We start from the raw sequence: 16665 nt of genomic DNA, 5'->3' as shown, positions 1-16665 counted from the left end.
CTAGATCAAGTACTAGATCAGATCAAAATAGCTTCTGTTTTGTCCTCCAAGACCTAATACTAACAGATATATTTGTCTGTTTGGGTCCAAATTAGTCAAAAGCACTCCTGTCCTAAATATCATCATGGAGTTATCCAGCAATTCTATAATTTATCCAGAATAACTCTAGGTAGGAGCATGCCCCTACGACTCATGCCTTTCACCAAAATCAGTCACCAAAAATATAGGGTCAGATCATAGTAAATGGTCTTAGAGGCACTTTGCAGATTGACTTACTCAGCCAAGCTGTTATTTAGTTTTATATTAATAAATATTCTGTCTCAATTCAACTTGTACGGTTCAAGAGGGATGTCAGAAAATATATCCTTCCTCCTTGGAAGACAAATAGAAAACGTAGAACATTTTCTTATGCTGTACTTAGAAACCAGCATCTGGCTCTGAGTTGGAGGAAATCTATAGAAAGAACCAGCTGAAGCAGGAGCTCACCTCTGCAGTGGCAAATTATAGGACTTCCTGAAAAAGGCTAAAGAGCATCAACAGTACTTGAAGGAAGTATCTCTATAGTCCAAATGTAGCCCTGTCCTGGAGGGATGAAGTCAGAACATACGCAACTGCTTAACTCCATCCGCTGGATTAACATCTGAAATTATCTCACAACGTTTTATGACTTATGATGGCTAATTTGAATTTAAAAATTGCCCCAACCATGGAGAAAAATTCATCACAATTACTGTAGAACACAGGAATGCTGGAATGATAGTGTGCTGCTAAGAGAAGCAGCACCACTTCAATACGCTTTGAATAAGCAATGAACAAACATTGACTGCAAATATCCCTTTACTACATGAGGCACCAACAGCTTTTTTTCCCTGAGACTTCCTTGAAAAATGATTGTAATTCCAAGTATTGTGAGAATCATCTTTAATTTTCCTTATCATAAGGAAGATTTTTCCTTCTGCCCATTAAGATAAAACCACTCAAATTGGGAATTTCTCCACATATTTCAGTCAATTTTATCCCAAAACAAAGATAAGGAAAGAAAATGGCAGTCATCACAAGTGAAACCAAATATTTCTGTAGCTAGCAGCCTATTTAAAACATGCTAGCTCGGCGTTTGGATTGTGATACTGAGTTAAATGAAGCCCTGCCTGTCTATTTGACCAGTGGATTAAGGTAAAGAAGGATGCAGGAGCATTTTGTGATGAAGTGTAGCAGACACATCATGAACAAGAGAATCCTAAGATGCAGTTATATTGTAGGAGTTACTGTAGGCTAATTTAAAAAATGGAATGCCATTACCTGACCTGGTCAGCATGGGGAAGTTGTATTCAATTATAAGCTGAATCAATACATGCACAAAGAATATATAAGGCATGTGACTAAGAAAGAATTAGGAAAATCGAAAAGGTTGAGTCAGTGCATTAGGAACTGAGATTTAGGTGTTCCTGCTCAGATATATCATTTACCTGTCAGCTATGTCACAGTATTGCTTAAGATCGTTCCTTAATAAAGTTGCTTGATTCTCACCTTATGCATGAACCAGTAAGCTTATATAACGTATTCCCATTTTAAAACAACACCAGTGATAAAGCTTTTCGAGTACAGTGCATTTCTTTGCAACCACATTCTCTTTGCTGGTTTATCAGTAGCAAAAAGAAATTAGAAAGTCTGCCAATGCTTAACTGACTTGCAACAGCAGAACCCTCACAAGGCTGCAGGCATCAGCCTTGTATGAACGGACACGTGCTGGTCTTATCTGGGGGAAATCCAGTCCCATGAGGACTGGGGCAGCAAGCCCAGCACTTACTAATGCCTTTGTTTGCAGTACCTAAGACTGCTCCACAATGTAGAGGAATGAGCCCTGTTTATAAGAAGCCTGCAAATGGCACAGACTGAGCCTTTCAAGGTTTCCTGGCCCTGTTGCAAAGGAGCACAAGGGTTACTAACGCAGAGTTGTCCACCTGCGTCAGAGCATTTCCTACACATTTTCAGGAATTGAACCCCTTTCATAATGGAAAGTTAACTACACGTCCTTATAAAACAAGTAGACTTCCCCCTCTCAGACAATAACAGGAAAGGTATGTTACCAAAAGCATGCTGGAGACATGTTAGCAGCAGGGCAAGACTCCATGGCACAGCTCAGCTCTGCCTGACCCTTTGGCATCCTAAATGCGTCTGGTGTTATCTGTTATCTCTCCCACAGCATCTCTTGGCTCCTCCAGCCGCTGCATCCCTGTATTTACACAGCTGCCTCTGAAGCTGTAAGTCAGCAGCAGTGACTGTTGCACAAACAAGTGTGACATGTGGATCTTGCCAAAATAGCATGCTTCACTACCTGTTCTTAAGTAGTGTACGTTTTGGCACTGACAAGCCTCCTAAAAATTAAAAAGAAAGTGCTTTCAACTGTGTTTCATGTTTAATGCATAGTTGTTTTGGCAGAACAAGTTTCGAATAATTTGAGGATAGGAGAAAATATAAATATGAAGTTTCAGCGTAACACAGCACAAGTCACTGTCACATCTAGACCTGCCCTAAGGATGCTGTGTGTGTATCACCTACCTCCATGCTCCCAATCCCATGTGTGACTCTTCAGCCAGAGAAATGCACCCTGACAGGTCAGAGATGCATTAATGTGCTCCAACACGCTGGAGCCAGACTGGCAGAAGCCATACATACTTTTCTCCTCCTTCAGTTACAGCCCATCACGCTCAGGTTACATCAGATTGGCAAAGCAGCTTTACACACCTTGAGAACGCATTATAAAACAACAATTTGCAGCAGCATTTTGAATATCAGTTGAATTTCAGCATCAGGAATATGGCTGGCCAGCTTCCACCATCTGTTTTCTTAATTTCCTTTCTTAGTCGTGCTAGTTGCAAGAAAGGAATTTACGCCATTGTCTGCCTCTGCCTCTGGAGGTAAAAAAATACCTCCAAGTACCAAATGAGTGCTGTGCAAGAGCGAGCATTGCACACTGAGTATAGGGAATGCAGATCAGGATCATGAGATAGCTCTTCCTAAACTAGGTTAGAAAGGGTCCCTGAAACTCTAGATGTTGCTATGCACATCAACATGCCACGTTACTAGAAACTTCAGAGGAGCCTGTTTTGCAGTACTTCGCTCCTCTATTGCTCAAAAACCACTGAGAGACTTTGCAGAGGCTGTGTGAAGGAACCATCTGGAGGAGCAAGTGCCACAGGAACCAGAACCACCTCATTCTCACCCCTTCATTTAGGAAGTAGTCATGGGCTTTGCCAGCTGCTGTGACAATGCCATGTTGACCTCTAGGATAAAGAAAGCACTGAGTCCATTCAAACAAAGCCACTGTAGCTGAAAGCAGCCAGTTTTGCCATGGCACTGCCTTCATTACAACCTTACCAAAACACCCCATTTGCCAAGTTTTGGCCAGGGCCATCACATGGGTGGAAGAAAACTGAAGGAGCAAGTAGCCTTACCTGCTGGACGAAGAGATGCCAGCTCTCCAGTGCTGTCTCACACAAGGCATTGACGCATCACCATCACATCTTGCTCCCGAAGGAATGTAGCACTGGCAGGTGTAACTGTTCAGGTCTTACTTGGCCCTGGGAGGAGGCAGTTCCAGCTAATGAGATCTGCTGGGAGGTCCAGGTGCATCCTGGAGACCCTGCCCACCTGCTTGATGTTTCTAGGCTGTAGGGGTTGTGTTCCTTCAATGCACCTCCCTAGTGAAGCACTCAGGCCTATTTTCAGAGGCATGGGTTGAGCCTAAAGGTTCAGCATTTGCTACACATTTACCCTCTCCTTGTCCTATGGATTCTGAAATGACAAATTCCCTTCCGAGTAGGGCAGTACTGGGTTTCTATGGGATGCCCAAATCTCAGGCCTCTAGTTTTTGGGGCTCCAAGTACATCAAAGAAGCTGAAAACCACTGGGCAATAGAATGCCCCAGGGCTGGAGCCTCCAGCTTCATGCCCATGTCCCACAGGCCTGAGGGAGGGCTCTGGACCAATTATCAGTTCAACATCAACAACCTATCTGCAAAGGGGTTTTTCATTTGCTCTCCCAACATCGTTTCAGTGAGGCCTAAAATTGTATTGTCCTTTTACTTCCATGGCAGATTAAGCAATGGTCTGCATGCTGGGTGGCTTGTGAGAGCATCCAGGCCAGGCTGCCAGGCCAGTACAGGAGCTGTGAGCAGATATCAGGCTTCCCGGTATGATGCTGCATATGGCCAGTCCACAGAGGCTATGCAGAGACAGTGGATGTGAAAGAGGGAAGAAAAGGATTAAAAAAAAAATCTTCATGGAAGTTGATGACCTAGGAGAATGCTATCCTGCTCTTCACCCCTCACAGAGACTTTGTAAAGCTGCTCTCAAAAAACACAACTACTACTTCACACGGATTGTCATTTCTGGATCTTTGTTTCACAAGCACACAGTATTATTTTCACTGAGGGTGATAATGCTCATTTAATGTTTTGACACTCATCAGAATCAATTTCACCACAAAGAAATAGGACTCACTGCACAGTATCTGAACGCTGTGGATCAAACTTATATCATTCCCTAACAGTATTCTTTCATTTTCTCCAAGCTTCATACCATAAAGTAACCCTATAGCACAGGCATCCAAATAAGGGAAGTTTAGGCTACCATACGTATCAAATAGGGAAGCCACATTTCATTTTTTCTGCTAGCAATCATTCTGAGAAGAAAAACAATGTAATAACAGTAGGAGATCTTTCCAATTAAGGTCTCCTAAATTGCCCTGAGGGATTAACAAAATGAGCTGTCACCAAGCCAGTGGGAAGGCTGCAAGATGACAGTGCAGACCTTCCTACATGGAGGCCAGCAGGTTCAGTGGGGATTGGTAGAAGCCCACTTCTCTGGAAAATAACTGTACAAGACAATTAATTAGCAGTGAAGATCAATGAGAGTATTATTCTTTGAAGAACTAGCAGTTCCTGTAAGCCTTAGCTAATTTTATTCTTCCTGATTAAAAAAAATAATAAGTCTTTTACTGCAGAATTTCCCATTTAGATGCCTTCAATTAATTACACTGCCGGTATCCACAGTCAGCACAATACCTTTACAGCTGGATCTCTTTTCAGTTGAGACCAAATAAGACTTTGGGCTTTAAACACAACAGGAATGGTAAGATGCTGTTGTTACCAGCAGGGGTAGCTTTCTAGAGATGCTGAAAGTATTTTGGAAGGCATTCATTCACCTGGAATTTAGATCAGGTGATGATACCTGAATTAGCATTATTCTAAAGAGTGCCATCCTTATCACATCCTTAGGAACTAATTTTTCCGTAATCAGTTTTAAGTTTCAAATTAGGAGACTTCTATATTCAATTTATGCAGACAATTTTCGATAATTGTTATTAGCAGTGAAAAATAAATGTCTAGCACATGCATTTTCATTTTTCAAGAAAGAAGCAGCATTACATTTTCTAATGCAGTTCAGTACTTGAACTTCTTTTGACTTCTTACTGCTACCTCTAGCCCATAAGTCCAGTACAAATTATTCTGCGCTGCTAAAGAGTAATTATTTCACTCGTGCAAACTCATAAGGGGGTCAGACTTCATTAATTCTAATCTATTTTAAACAGATGTTAAAGCAAATTAATTTTCAAGTTTAAATAAAAAAAGTTTTAAATATAGCTTAGCAATATCTAAGAAAGAGCATAGTGCTGCCCTTGTTGAACTCAGCAGCAAACACATGCTCAGGACTTGGACAGATGAAGAATCAGATCCTTTCATTTCTTCTTTGGCTAAGTGACCCAGATTCGGCAGTGCTCTATATGTGTGATGTGTGAGAAAGATACTTGTCATCCTTAGGTACACAGTTTATGAAACTCACAGCCGTATAAGAACAAAGTGATTATTTAATATTTTAACACTGCCATAAGATTTTATCATTAGCATAAGTTCACCAAAATAAAAAGACTTCTTGAAAATATTTGGCCTCATTTCTCTACAGCAATAGAGTTTCTGGACAATTACGATGGGAATAAACCTATTAATGAGAAGTTGGAGACAATTGCTGCCATTGTAAGGAAGCCTACTTACTAAGGTAGGACATAAATATTTATACTGGAAAGAAAAAATTGTGCCCAGAAGTGGATGGGGGTTTCTGCATGACTCACCTGATTCACCAGCTCAAAGTGTTTTAGTAGCATGTTACAGTGACAGGTTGAACAGAAAAGTAGTCTCCAGCTGATTCTGATTGATAACTGCACAGGATTTCTGCCAAAAATCATCTGGGAAAGCCTTGAACAGTGTGCAGCCATAGCTTATAAAGAGGAGCATGGATATGCTGCATTGATAGGATTTCTTTTATGGTTATAACACTTCCAGATGAACTTTCTTACCTGATTCAGGTCGTACTGTTGAACAAAGCAGAGAAATTGCTCTACCAGATATCCCTAAAAATAAAAACATTAATTGAATATTCTTAATCAGAAGTTTCATGGTGCTATTACTTCAAATGTTTCAACAAATACATAAGCCCTGAAAAGTGTTTCAAACATGGATAAGCAAGAAATTTAGTCCTGCAGCTCACTGCACACTGACATCCCAAACAAAAAAAAAAGTTTCGACCTCTACAAGAACATATATTGCTTTATGTTCTGTGTGGTTGGCATAGAAATGTTTTACCAGGTATAATACAGGATACTTACCTTATTAGTAATGGTGAAACTTAAAGCCAACACTGCAAGTGATGCAAATTGCTGGTTTAGAAAATATAACATGAAAACAGAGGCAAATCATTTCCTAGGACAAGATAAAATGAAGATTGTGTGTGCAACAAACATGCCAAACTGTTCAGTATGTACCACTTTCCCTATATTTTGCTTCGCCTTTAAGGTTCCACATTGTTTGCTTTTTGTCTGGAGGAAAAAAATAAGCTTAAATTAAAGGAACATCTTATATCCTATGTAAAAGGCACGCTAGTGGAACATCTCTTTGACAAACTACGCTTAGGAAAATCTGTGCTAGCACCATGCTTTTAAAGCTAACCCACTGGATTATAAGTTATATTTCAATGTGAAATCAGCTCATAGGTTAGTTGTGCTGGTTGAGACTGCTAATAACAGAACATGTCCTAACATCATCATTCTAAGGAAACATGAGTCTGTGCAAGGAGAGGAGACACTGTCTTTTTTATATAATCATGATTGATACTGAATGCTAAGCATATGTTGCAATTCTAACCACATTATTCAAATATTTATCCTCTGGAGAAAAAGTAGATTTATCCACTAAAATCCCAAGTTACCTATAAAACCTTCAAACTGCTCATCTAACAGCGTTTCACACAGGCTGAAATTCATTCCAGCAGGAATGCAGACATTTGAACTGTCTGCTGTGTTGAACGTGGAAAGAAAACACATGCAGCATTGGTAAGACTTTGCTAATTTAATGCTTGCATCCTTACTAGCCCTAACACAAGCAAGCAATCCCTTTTGCATCACTAGGGAATTGAGAAGACCAAAGGGATCTCTAGTCAATGCCCTTGACTACTGCCCCTGGAGCTCTGTAGTCACTTCTAATGTTGTAAATATTTCCCCAGCAGTTTAATTTGTGCCCACATGGAAGAACAGCAGAGTAGTAGCAGTCAGAGGGCTGGATGAGCTTCAGCAAGTAGTCCCTGAACAACAGCCTAGATCTAGGTTCCCAGCAGGTAGAAGACTTCTCTAGTTGATAGGTCATGGTGGTAGATGGATGCTTCTTTTCCCTTGCAGTCACCTGTTTTTCCTGGTGGTCTTTCATGTTTGAGGGTCAAGTGGATCCGACTCACTGCTTGAAAGTGTATCTGGCGTCTCTTCAGCTTTGAGGGAAGCAAATCTATTTTATAGTTGCAAGCCCTTAGATGGGGCAGGAGCCTTCCTCTCGGTGCCACAAAGAACACCACCATTTCCCCTTCTCCAGAAGTTGTATTTACCATGACAGTGATGAGTACATACTGCCTGCTTCTCTATTGCAGTTGGCAAATAGGGCTCTCTGAATATCAGAGAAAAGTCAAAGACTCCCTAGACAAAGTACTCCACCTACCAGCTGTGTTCTTGGATCTGTGCTCTTATATATGTTCCCAGGTATGGGCTGAAAAGGTCTGATCCTCCCCAGTCAGGAGGCAGCAGTAGCAGAAACTCCAGGCACTGCAGTGATTATGCTTGTTAGAAGCTGTAAGAGCTTCCTTCAGCTCATACCCTTGTGGTTCCCCTTCCTTTAGCCTCACCTAGCACCTGCAGGTACCCTCGAGTTTCCTAGAATATTCCCAGGCATTCCTCAGATCCTGAGGAATCTTGGACCTTGTCTCCAGAAGGTCTGGAGGTTCCAAAATCAGAGCCTGTTAGCTACACTCTTACAATACTGAGTTCATAATATCTTGAATTAAGCCTCTTTTTAAATCATAAAACCTCTGAAAATAACAGATTGGACAATGTGTCAGTAGATGACATTTTTTATAAGACACAAGAAATGGTTGGGAATCATTTTTCCCAGTGAGTCCAGCTGTGTCCCAGCTCAGCCTATGGTCACCTCCCACTCCAGCCAGTTCTCTGTGTTGCAGACCGTGAATTAGTTCCACTTGGTTTCCCATTCACATCATTTACATGCAAGATGCTCCCTTTTTTTAGCATTTAGCATATTTTATGGTATAATATCAATAATGAAAATCAATCAGTGGCTGACAGTGAATGCTAAGAGTCCTGTGATGCTAAGAAGATGTCAATTTTTGAGTAGACAATGGGTTACTGGATTGGAGAGCAAGGAGAAACAATGCAGAAGTGCAAAAGTTTGGCAGACTGCAGCAATGTTTCTGGCACTGGCTAGAGCTACATTTCATTTGCCAATTTTTACGATTCACTCTTTTTTTTTTTTTTGCCTACAGCTAGCAACTACACTCAGTGTTACCTCATCTAACACCCTCACATCAGGGCTGATGTAATGACTGAAGCAATGCTGGGGAAAGAAGCATCAGGAAACAACAGAAGATTACACATCACACCAATTAACACATTACTGGGCAAATCAATTGTTATGGATGGAACTTCAAATAATAATCAGATTACAAAGGGACAAAACCAAGAAGCATCCAGGGAATTCTATAGTGTGGAAAACTGGTGGATTAGATCTGAAATTAATTTTAACTAGATAATTTTTTTTTCTTTCTTTTTTTTTTTTTTTTTATATTCTGGACTTTCATGCACAAAGACAACTGACAAAAATATATCTCACCTCAATACCATAGCAGTCAGTGACTGAAAGTCTCTCTTCCCTAGTGCACATCAATGTCACCATTCATTTCCCGAGGATTTGCACATACCAAGACTAAATTTGGCTTTACAACTTTCCTATTCTTATGGGCATGTTTCTGTTACACTCCAAGGTTTGGGGCCATTTCACAGGGTTCTTATGAGCTCTTTGTAAGGGGAGAGTCTAAGTCCCCCATCCCCATCCTGCGGCGCTTAAACATGTCCTTGTGTTTAACGCTACGAGTAGTTGCACAGGCTCCTCTGGGAGGATACTTGGATACTGAAAGTCAAGCACATAACGAAGTGTGTGCAGGATCACTGCCTAGGGAATGGAACAGAGATGGCTGTAGAAAAAAAAAATCCTTAATGAGACTCTCTTAAAAGGAACGCTGGCGTTATTAAACTGGGCAAGTACACTGAGGCTAACAGTGTGTATTTTCACTGTAATTTTGATTATTTGGATACGTGTTATTATGTATGCATACAGTGATGTTATCTGCACTAATATCTTTCAGGTACTTTACTTTGAATGTCATAAGCACATAAAACCAGTTAATTCCCTTCATGTTAGCAGAATACTGATTGCTGAGCCGTTAGTAATATGCATTCAAGATATACACTGCACTGACTCTGAAGGAGCCACAATTGAATGCCAAATAATTCACGAAATTTAACAAAATGCAAATAACTTGGCTGACATGACATCAGAGCACTGAATTCCCTGAGGGATATAAAGGAGTTATTAGTGTTTTGTTCTGCTTGTAGAAAAACTACTTGTGAGACTACAATTTAATTCATTTCAATTTTTATTAACAATCCTTTTCAGTACTCTGACCCATTCCATATGACAGCTGCACTGCAAAATTAACACCCATTTGCAAGTGCAGCTGGGCTCCCTCGACAGCAAGACAAAGCACAAAATATTAGTAAGAGAGACATTAAGGGTGGAGTTACATGTATATAATCAATTTCATAGTACGTGTTTGATACTAAGTTATTATAAATACGCCCACCTGACATTAGTGCAAATTTTGCACCTATGAAGCCCGCAGTTCCCTGCTGCTGCTTTCCTGTGCCCCAGATCTCTAAAGGCAGCACTGGGGTCAGCTGTACACTGCATTACTACTTCATCTTGAGAGTTGTTCCCACCTCATTTACTCCTTCTGGGTAGCACACTTCCATGTGAAGATGTGGAGCTTAAGGAACTGGAAACCCAGCTTTCCCATGCCAGTAGCTGGAGGCAGGAACAGCTCTTGTGAGGAGAGTACTTTCATGGTTCTACATCCTGATATGCCCACAGCAACCACCACCATTTTCTAAAAATGAACAGGGAAATGCAGGCATGAGCTCTGCAACTGTATTGGTGCTGCACTCACAAGGTACTCGCTGCTCAGTGAAGGTTGGTTTAAAATCTGCCTCTGTCATCACCCACTTTAGTGGGTATTAATTTTAAATAAAAATGGGATGAATTGGAAATTTGAGCTCTTGATTAAATCAGGCATTCTGGTACATGAATGGCAGACAGAGCCCATCTGGCTAATAAAAAGGAATGTTAAGATATATCTATTGCTGGTTTGTTAAGCATCTCATTCATTTTGGTTTGCATAGTGGAGCTCTGGGATAAGGGTGCTGATATTTTTGAGTGCTTGCCAGTCCCCAGGGAAGCTGGAAAAGGTTAAAAATTTATTGCGGGCACTCTGAATGCACTAATGTCTTGCAGACAGAGCTGGCATTGATCCTTTCCCCTCTCCCGCTAAGTCTTCAGCAGATGAGAGCAGTTATTTGCTTTCCATTGTGCAAGCTGAGCTCCTTGAAGAGAAATAAAATCTTTCTGACTTGGAACATACTGCTTGGAGCAGAGCTGGATTTCTGTTACACAACGGCTGATTACTTCCAACCTACCAATATCTGGGGCAAAGAAATTGTGTCTTCAAGAGCATCAGCTCTAGATGAGCAGAAAACGAACTGACAGCATGGAGATGTCAGCAGAGGATGCATGATGCATCTATTTATTCGGGCACAGGCAGAGCTGGAGTGGCAGCAATAAAGCATGCATCTTTTTTTCTTTATCAGGAAATGAAGGCAGAGAGTGTTCAACAAGGAAGTAGTTTAATTTATATGATTATAAGGCACAATTCATTATAAGCAAGAAGGAATTGTATTTGTGATGTTGAAGACAAGTGAGGAATGTTGTCGTGCCTTCTGAAATATTTCTGGTGCTTCTTTTATTAGAGCACCAATTGAAAATTGAAATAAGGCTGACTTCATTCTGGATTAGACAAAGGTTTCCTGTAAATGCACTCCAGCTTGAATTTTGAAATACTATGTTAAAATGGTATACATCGTCATCAATAAAGCTTCAAGATGCTACCAATCCTCATGCCCTGCTCTATCTGCTACTGAAAAAAAATTATGTTGTTTTATTTAGATTCACATTTGGACCTTAGTATGGTACACTCAGTTTTTGTGAAAGTTAATGGAAACAGTACATGAAACCTGTCCATAGAGCACATGCCTTTATGAACTCTCATTCTGAAGTATTTTTTGTACCACTTTAATCTATGGTCCCAGTCCGATCAGTTTCTCTCCTGTTAGCATGGAGGTAATCCACACTTGGTCCCGAAAGTTGAGATCTACCCCATGACACTCTCCAATTCTGTAAAAACAAGCTTCATTAAGACATAAAAGGGCTAGAGCTAAATTATTTATGAATTTACACGGTAATTTCTAAGCAAATTTCTTTGGAAAGGATTTGGCTGGCAAGATTCCAGCAGCATCCTTTTACGAAAAGACTGGTAGAAATGCAAAGTAAGGCTAGCATAGCCCAAGCTACAGAGATGGCAGATAATTTCGTAGGAACTGAGGATGTTCCTCAGCTGGATCTGGATTTGCTCTACACCCTGGTCCCAAAGGGGACGATGTCTACCTACAGCCACAATCTTCCGGGCATGTCACGAAACCCAGTGGCATCCTGCTAGCAGATGGTTACCAGAAGTTTGCACAGGAAAGGTATGACTTGTTATCAAATACAGACCTAATTTTTTTATTAGCCTTCTATGTATAAATCTTAAATGCAGTTTTATGGGTCTATTTTAAGGGGAACATAGTATCAGCAACACAATTGATGCATTCAGTAAACACGTGTACAAGCAGCAAATCTTCATTTTTGTTCTGCGTGTCACAGTTCGGAAGGCATCTGGGTAAGGAAGGCAGAATGAAAGAATATGGACAGTGTTTGCATGAATCCTGCAATCCAAAAGTCTCCAGAAGAAGTTGTGAATGGGAGTGGCAGGCTGACTGCCAGGCATGGCAGTAGCCAGGGGTTATTATCCTGCCTGACCACTGCTGCGACTGCAGAGCTTGTTTGTGAAATGCCTCTACGTGCACGAAGAGTTCTCTCACCTACATTTATGCCCCAAAGAAAAATGCTCCCAGTGCTAAAGGTTGCACAACTGAGCAATGAACACATTAAAACGTACTCTCAAATCAGATGGAAATACAAGAAATTATTCTTTCTCGTGATACTTTGTCCTGTGTTAAGGCTCTCATTCTTTATGAACAGACTTCTTGTTACCTTCAAAGTCTCTAAAAGTTCCTCTGCCCTCACTGACAGCTGTGTTCCAGACTTTCACCATTCTTATTAATGGATGTGAGGGTTATGGGTGGAAGCTTCTTTGCAGACTGTTTTTGACTTCAATTACTTTTTGAACCAACAGAACTAAAGCACATGAAAACTCTGGATAGCTCTGCTCTGTTTAAGAGAGGATTATTGTGGCTTAATTTAAACCTCTCCCTAAATCAAAGTGACATAAGCTTGCTTGATATCTATTTAATTTTCCATATTATTTTTCCTCTTGTTTAATTAAATCCATTTTAAATTATGCTTTAAGGCAAACCTGCACAACTCTGTATGCACACAATCTCTCAGATAGTGTTACCAAGATCCCATTTGGAAACGGTACAGCTCATTAGCTTTGCTGGCTCCCAGACAGTTCAGAGCAGTTTGGATTTCGTGCCAACTCAAGGGTATTATTCAGTTTGTATTTAAAAGCTCATGTTTCCTTTTGACCCACGATGGTCAGCAAGCATAGACACTGAAGGGCCTGGTCTTTCATCAGTGCCAGTGAGTGGAGAAGAGCCCTGAGACTCTGGATGAGTGCAGGGCACTGCCTTTTGCCTCCTTTTACTGCTGTTTTATGGAACAGAAGGAAGAGACAATGCGAGCTTTTGTATAAAAGTGAGGTGACCTTTCCAAGTTACATGTGGGATCTCCTGCTGTTTCTATAGAGACCAAATGCATTAACCTGAGTCAAGTGGGAACGCCTGAGGCTCATTGAAAGGGATATGGTTTCTCAGAGAAAGCTGGAAGATTTAAGTAAAAGACTCGATTCATGTGTTTTATTTTTAAACAAAAGGAAACTACATTTAAAGTTTCTCACTGGATGCCTGAGCAAAGACATACTTTTTGTGTCTACTTTTTGGTTGCAATTTGCAGCAGCCCTACCAAAAAGCTGTCCTGCTCTAGGGTCCCAAAGGCTTCCTTCACTGAATGAAACTCTACAGAAACGGTTTTCAGACTCATGTAAGATGCTTCTTGTCCAGGAGAGTCTCCAAAAATAAGTTTACTTATTTTTGGAGACCTTTACTTTGCCTGCCCTGCTTGCATGAATTGAAACCAAACCTCCACTCAAGGCAGGTCCAAAGACTCAACATGCCACCTTCAAGCCCGAAGATATTTTAGTTCAATAATCTGAACCAATGCACAGGATAAAATACTTTTGACTAAGCGTAAAAAAGATTTAACAAAAAATCAGTTGTGCTCTTTTCATAGGAGCTGACAAGAAGAGGCAATAATAAATTTCTATCTTAATTAATAAAGCAAACTGTTTTCACTAACTTAAGGTGCTAGCTTATTTGCAGGTGGGCGGACGTGAGTCATGTCTCAAATAGTTTGCTGTCATCTGTCTAGACGTATGCTGTCTGATCACAAAAGGAAATTCAGCTTCTCCCCATGTGAGCAGAGTTCAGTTTTTCAGTAGAAGACCAGAGGGTAAAGCTGGGATTCTTTCCAAATCCAAATTTCTGCAAAGCCCTACAGGTGCACTTAGTAAAACAAAACTTACTCTGTGGAAAGTCATCCTGCAGCCCAACCCGTGGTTCCCCCATGGTATACTTAGGACTCTGAAAAAAGGTTTTTGGTTTAATAATTTTTCTCTTTTCTCTGCTACTCACACACCCATCTGTACATCCCTACCTTTGGGAAGGGGATATGTTTGCTGGGCTGCAGAAGTTAAAAAAAAATAAAAGTGAATATCGGCACAGTTTTTAAGGAAATGAAAGAAAAACACAGATACAAAATGACATAATTAAAAGGCTGTTCTGAAGGCTACTTTGACAAATGTCGCATGGGAGAGATCCACATAATTTACAAACAGGAAAAATTCTGATTATCATCCATGAGAAAGAAATACTGTTATTGGTTTCAACTGTGTTGAGCCTTTGACTGCTTTAAGGAAAGTATTCCCAAAAAGGCAGCCAAGCCAAAGCATAAATGGCTCTTCATCTCTTACCTAGCTCGGCTGGCTGTTGCATCAAACAAGTTGGATCAAAGTTTGTTTTTATAACGTCTCCTTCAGATGTAAGCATCCCTAAGTACTTTTTAAAACGGCCCTTGAGAAATATAGTACCTATCAGGTAGTAAGTTAGAAATACAGAATTTAGCACAATGAAGAGAGATGCTGGGTATCAGCATTAAAAGAATTGGTTTTGTCATATCTAAGACAAAGTTAAGCATTTCTGAACAGCTTTCACTTTCCATTCTTCTCTCTGCTCACATAGCACTTACAAAATGCTGCTGAAGGGCCCAAACACTCAATTGATCTTGATATTTTCCATAGCACTTCTCACTGCTGCATGTTGGCAGTCCTGAAGTGCTTAATGGTCAACCTGGGGCTGCCCTTGGATCAACAACCAATTTACGCAACCCAAGAGTGAAGGTTGAGCTGTAAACACAACTCACTTAAAATATCTTGCTCTTCCTGTTTGCTGTAACTGGGAACAAGCAGGGTTTGTTGCTGGCAATGCCTGCTGCTCTGAGTTGTAAGATATTGTGGAGTGCGAAGCAGTGATGAGCAGAAAGGCTTTTGGAATGGGAGCTGTGCTGTGCTGGTACTCCAGATGCGTGCTCTTTGTTTGATAAGGGTCAAGCTTTTTATTAAAGACATTCACGTGGGTTCTTCGTGTGCCTGCACAGTACAATACTGCCATATAAATAAAAGAGCATTAGTTTCAAACACAACCCTGCTTTATCCAGTGTGATAAGATGTGCATATGAATAGGCTGGAAATATTGACATAGAGTAACGGAAAAGGTTAAGTCAATGTTTGCTTGGTGCTGCAATCCAGAAGACATTTTTAGTGCAGCAAGTTCTGAGATTCCTGAGCAGGAAGTAAACAAAAAGGTCAAAGCAATTAACAGATAAGCTAGGGGAGCTCAATGCATGCGCAACCAGGGGCAGTGTACACTGTTTGTTCCAGCCTGCTGGCCAGCTGGTGCACATTGGCAGCATCTTGCTACCCGCAGCTCTGCAGTTGTGGGAGTTCTTCCCCCTTGCAGAGGACAGCAAGTCCATCCTGAGCTAGAGGTGTGAGACAGCCTGCAAGGTCATTGCAGTCCTGCAGGGGACAAGGCACACAGGGATGCGTGTTTGTAGGCTTTATTGAACGGAGAGCTGCTCCTGATCATATTAGCAGTGAATGTACAGGAGCAGGACTGGGAGTGGAAGGATCATCAATCTTGTTACAGAGTATTGAACAGAAGTATAATAGATGCTCCTCTTGTCTGTATATTTTTCATTTGCTATAGCAATGTATTACTGGCTAACATACATTTATGGGAATTGATCTGACAGCCAGAATCAGCAACTAAGCACCAGCAATGCAGTTCAGGAAGGCAGGTTCAAGCAAGCAGGAGAGCAGCAGGTCTCTGAGCCACTTACCTGGCTCATCTGTTTTAATGCTGCAAATTACAACATCTGCAAACGGCCCTCAGAAAATTCCCAAGCAGGGCAGAGGTCCTGCTCTTGTTCAAGCAAGAAAAAAGGACAGAGAGCTTGTACTGTGTTAGCTGAGCTCCTACCACGCTTACAGCTCTCCAGCTGCTTCAGGGCAAGCCTGTAAGTATGAGGAAAAGCCAGAGGTGATGAGTTCGAAGGTGACCAACCATAGAGAATTGCATAGACCCTGCAAGAAGCAGTGCCAATTCCTGTTACCTGCTCCCAGCTGCTTTGCTGTTCCGTGCAAAGATGTACAGAAGCACAAAGACATAACTGGTGTCAGCAAAGCAGTTAATGTCATTTCTGTGGGAGAGATAAGAGCATCTTCAAGTATTAAGGGTAATAAGTCAGTATTATAAAGCAAACTCCAT

General features: G+C 41.0%; 1 long non-coding RNA gene across 1 annotated transcript in view; it reads right to left on the bottom strand.

Annotated features, from left to right (window-relative positions):
* The window catches only part of LOC109366580 (uncharacterized), a 78717-nt gene that overhangs the window by 8121 nt on the left and 53931 nt on the right, over nucleotides 1–16665 (bottom strand). The window contains exons 3-4 of the long non-coding RNA XR_002112951.2: nucleotides 6355–6408; nucleotides 3456–3581 (exon numbers count right to left, since the gene is read on the bottom strand). This is a non-coding gene — a long non-coding RNA (uncharacterized LOC109366580). The remainder of the gene's footprint in view (nucleotides 1–3455; nucleotides 3582–6354; nucleotides 6409–16665) is intronic.

This window comes from Meleagris gallopavo, chromosome 3, assembly GCF_905368555.1.
Source record: "Meleagris gallopavo chromosome 3, MGAL_WU_HG_1.1, whole genome shotgun sequence".
Lineage (NCBI taxonomy): Eukaryota > Metazoa > Chordata > Aves > Galliformes > Phasianidae > Meleagris > Meleagris gallopavo.
The sequence above is the reverse complement of the archived record's forward strand: the minus strand, read 5'-3'. Positions and strand labels throughout refer to the sequence as shown.